General features: G+C 44.5%; 1 protein-coding gene across 2 annotated transcripts in view; it reads right to left on the reverse strand.

Moving 5' to 3' along the window:
* Positions 1-5,000, reverse strand: part of LOC119572412 (annexin-B12-like) — a 36,220-nt gene that overhangs the window by 9,985 nt on the left and 21,235 nt on the right. Inside the window, exon 1 of one of the 2 annotated variants that reach the window (XM_037919537.1) lies at positions 1,780-1,906. The exons of the other annotated variant lie outside the window; for it this stretch is intronic. The gene's annotated coding sequence lies outside the window, so the exon portion shown is untranslated. Of the gene's footprint in view, positions 1-1,779; positions 1,907-5,000 lie in introns of those variants that run through there. 2 annotated transcript variants of the gene reach the window in all.

Genomic DNA, 5,000 nt, shown 5'->3' on the forward strand with positions numbered 1-5,000 from the left:
CCCCCCTCTCCCAACTCTGCCTTTCTTCTCGGCCAAAAGATCGCTTCTTCGATCGGCTGTAGCGTTGATAAATGGCGGGAATGCATTGCCGAGTTGAAAAAAATGCTCGTCTTCATTCTACGAAGGAACTGGGAATTCCTCTTTCATTTTACCCACCGATCTTAGGGTTAAACTATTTTTTATCTGCTATATCTTACCATATTTAATTTTTTTTGTATGTCCTTGTCTCTGTGGAGGGGTATGTGTGTCATGCACGCAGCTGCTGGTATACCGTATGTAATATATAATGCAAAAGGTTTACTTACAAATACGTATAAATGCCTCATACGTCAAGAACACAAGAATAAAGAAAAACAGAAGAAAAAACAAGAGCACACTGTGTATACATAAAAAGTGCAACGAAACAGCTTGTTGGCATCGCTTAGCAACCACTCACCCCGGGCGCTCAATAACGTGTTTGATCTGACTTGGTCTGGGTTGGTCTGGCTTGCCCTGGTCTGATCCTATCTGGCGTTTTACCTTCTGCGTCTAAGGGTTCCTTTTATCCTCCTTCTTTTCTGAGTATGCATTCATCACAGGCTTTTGCTCATCTGGGTGTGTGTGTGTGTGTGTGTGTGTGTGTGTGTGTGTGTGTGTGTGTGTGTGTGTGTGTGTGTGTGTGTGTGTGTGTGTGTGTATGTGTGTATGTGTGTGTGTGTGTATGTGTGTGCACAAAAATTATATATGCACACACACACACACACACACACACACACACACACACACACACACACACACACACACACACACACACACACACACACACACAAATATTGATACACGCACACAAACGCGTATGTATGTCTAGGTAGGTAGGTATATTTTCTATATGTATCCATCTAACTATCATTCAGTGGCTCCATTATGTTGCAACTTCCGTTCAATATGTCTGGCGTCAACATTCTACAAGTGATCCCTCTACTCAAAGCTAAATCAAACTTCAATCGCCCACTGACCGCACATACACTCAATGATGCAATACTACAAAACATTCCATTGTAAAGTGAGAACACACACACACAAATACACGCGGCCAATTAAATAGTCTTTCCAGTATAAAACCAATTATTAGAAAACAGACCGATGGTTTTTATTAAAGACAAACACGTCTCGTTGTAAGTCCAAGGACACATCATCGACGATGAATGCATTTTCTCTGAACTCCAGAAGTACGATCACTTGTCAAAACAATAGTGAATAACTGACCTGTCTTTATGAATAAGACTAATATATCACACCGGGATCGATGGACACTTTGCAAATATTTAGGTGGTGTCGGATGGGTGTTTTTGTTTATGAAGCTTGTTTAAACGTGGATTGCTACACATGTGCTTAGTCACCAAGGAGTCAGTAACAAAGCTTACCTGATCTCACCTGCTTATCCTTTCCCTTGAGTTTTTAAGTTTATGCCTTTGTAGATGTTGGTACTGTTAGTAACATTATGGTGATAATAACAGTATGTATGATAATAACAATAACATTAGTAACAATAATAACAGTATGTATGATAATAACAATAACATTAGTAACAATAATATCAGTGTTAGAAAAAAAATCAAGGAATGAGGTAAACAGGTGAGGTAATGTAGGTCTAGTAACGGACTTATTGGTGACTAAGCACATAAAGTCATATATGCGTAGAAATGACGAAACAAAAGTAGAGTGGAGAGTGCACGTACTCGGCACTAAAGGATTAGGAAATGCAATTTGAGCAGCCTGGGCATGCGAGGACGAGCTCACCTCAGAGCGCCACGAGCTTTCATTGTCCGCGACTGGTCCTCTGGGCCCACAGCCTTGGGCAAAAGGATGTCACGAGGCAACACGTCTCTCAGGATTATGTCTCTTGGCACAATGTCACGCAGCAGGATATCGCGTGACCCATTCTTGGGCACCGAGTTGCTGGGCAAGACGTTCCTCAGGAGGATGTCCCTTGGGATAGCGTTCCGGAGCAGCACGTCGCGGGGAACCTGGATGCTCGGAGAGGCGTCGCTCTTTCTATAGGCATCGGAGTAGCGCTGCTCTTTGTCCTGCGGCCGCGCGTCGGGTCTGCGAGAGAGCTCGTCGCGCAGGACTCCGTTCCGACGGCCTGCTAGGTCCTCATACAAAACACCACTCGATCGGCGGAATGAGTCGTCGTATATCAAAATGTCCCGTTTATCTGGCAGGTCTTGCAGCACGAAGCCACGTCGTCGTGGTATGTCGTAAGAACTGTCGCTTCGGCGGCGAGGCAAATCGTATAGTACGACATCACGACGGTGGGGCAAGCTATTGTATGACGTGACGGCACGACGTCCTACTACATCGTCATACAACACACCGTCGCGACGCCTTGCCAGATCGTCACGTAATACTACGTCTCGATAGCGAGGAACTTCACGAAACACAACGTCATCTTGACGTAGAACGTCGCTGTATCGGCCACCGTAGCTGTAGCCGATGCGATCGTCATAATCTAGGGAGTGCCTGCGACGGACCGATCCGATAGGTGGTAAGGTGTCAACGTTACGAGGCAGGTCAGTGTACGTCTGCCGGCCGTCACGCTTCACAGAGACGTTCGACAAGATTTCGTGCGATCGTGGGTCTCCGTGGCGAGGCGGGAAATCTTCCTCGTCACTTGTCACAACGATGCTCGGGATAGTATCTCGCCTACGGAGCTGACCGTCGGGCGCAGGGTCGTCGTCAGGGGAAGGCCCTTTGCGCCGGCGGTCCTCATCTGGCTGGTCTTTCCGGCGGTCGTCGCGGGCTTTTTCTTTATCCTTGGAGCCGCTCTCCGGGTGGCCGTCCCCCTGGATGATAATATGCGGACGAGGTCTTGTGTGCGATTTCTCAGCCCCGGGACTCTGAGCCCGCGGAGGCTGGTCGTTCTGTGACACTACAATGCGTGGCAAGGTGTGGCGTGACACGACGATATGTTGCTGGGCGTCGTGATTACGTGCCAGGTCGTCGTCGCGTTGAACGACGTCTTGAGGTAAGACGTCGCGGAGCTGGTCGTCGTCACTAACAGGTTGTCACGTAGCCCGGTCGTCACGTGGCAAGGCGACTTCCGGCGCGGACCTACCTCGCAGGCGGAGGGGAAGCCTATTATCTTTTCATGAATACAAACGGTTTATTTCATGTTTAAAGCAAAAGGTTAGCCTGCTGATTAAAGGGCGTTCATGAAACAATGTCCATTATTTATATAAAAACAAAGGTAGTGTCTTAGTATGAGAGAGAGAGAGAGAGAGAGAGAGAGAGAGAGAGAGAGGGGGGGGGGTGGACGAGGGAAAAGAGAGAGAGTTGGGAAAATGAGGTAGACAGATAGGTAGACAGAACGATAGACAGAGAGATAGAGAGAAAACACACACACACACACACACACACACACACACACACATATATATATATATATATAAATATTATATAATATATATATATATATATAAAGGAGAGAGAGAGAGAGGAGAGAGAGAGAGAGAGAGAGAAGAGAGAGAGAAAGAGAGAGAGAGAGAGAGAGAGAGAGAGAGAGAGAGAGAGAGAGAAGAGAGAGAGAGAGAGAGAGAGAGAAGAAAGAGAGAGAGAGAAAGAGAGAGAGAGAGAGAGAGAGAGAGAGAGAGGAGAGAGAGAGAGAGAGAGAGAGGAGGAGAGAGAGAGAGAATGAGAGGAAAGAGATAAATAGATAGATAGATAGTTAGATAGACAGATAGAAAGAGATAGGCAGATAGACAGACATCAGATATCAGAGATATGATAGCCAGACAGGCAGAAAGAGAAATGAAAGAGAGAGAAAAAGCAAGAGAAAGGGAAAAAGGGATATGGAAAATATTAGAGAGAGAGAGAGAGAGAGAGAGAGAGAGAGAGAGAGAGAGAGAGAGAGAGAGAGAGAGAGAGAGAGAGAGAGAGAGAGAGAGAGAGAGAGAGAGGAGAGAGAGAGAGAATGAGAGGAATAGATAGTTAAATAGATAGATAGATAGATAGACAGATAGAGAAAGAGAGATAGGCAGATAGACAGACATCAGATATCAGAGATATGATAGCCAGATAGGCAGAAAGAGAAATGAAAGAGAGAGAAAAAGCAAGAGAAAGGGAAAAAGAGAGATGGAAAATATTACAGCGGGAGAAAGAAAAAATAACATGAGCCTCCTAAAATCTCACTGGTAACACCGAGGATAATGCCAAGAAAAATTCACCATATATTGTTTTTATCTGGTTCATTAATCCTAGTTTGATAAGCAGAACGTAAACACTATTTAGTAATACGCTGGGTATACTAAAGGTAATCATTTTACCAGCGGTTTGCATAATAGATTATCCGATTGAAGGTAATGCCATTACCGTCTAAGCCATATCTAGTGAATGAAGAATAACAAAGTTTCAAGTACTGACTATAAATATAAGGAAAACCACCGAGAATATGTAGCCGATTATAAGGGAGTATACTTTCGTAAGAATGAAAAATACGTAGCAAGGTTATTATATATCTTTCAAATTTCGACTAGATTCACAGACCAAAATAATATCGGATATTAGTTGCATTCTATTAGACGTAAATATGTTCACCTGCCACTTTAACTGAGTAAACAACTGTCAGAATATCAGGATTTCTTCGTCTCCTCCACATGCTTCATAAAATGGTCAGCCGTTCATATCTTCACTGTATGCTGGTCCATGTTTACTAGCCTGTATATGGAGAATAACTTCCGCCTGTTCTAGAAACTGTTGATATTCTGCTGGTCACTGATCTATTACACCCTTAAATTGCACATTCCATATTCACAAAAACAGTAACAAAAAACAGTTCTTGATACTAAAAGTAAATTGTCAACAGCTTATCCACTCATAACAACGGACAAAACCACCAGTCGCTGCTGTCACTCAGTCCTCGACAACGCGTAAACTCCTTCTAACCAGGGCTGTACAGCTAGGCAAATAAACACGTCTGACTGAGGACCCGAGTGCTACACTGGGCGAAAGGAGATCGATAT

The sequence above is a fragment of the Penaeus monodon genome, chromosome 1, assembly GCF_015228065.2.
Source record: "Penaeus monodon isolate SGIC_2016 chromosome 1, NSTDA_Pmon_1, whole genome shotgun sequence".
Classification (NCBI taxonomy): domain Eukaryota; kingdom Metazoa; phylum Arthropoda; class Malacostraca; order Decapoda; family Penaeidae; genus Penaeus; species Penaeus monodon.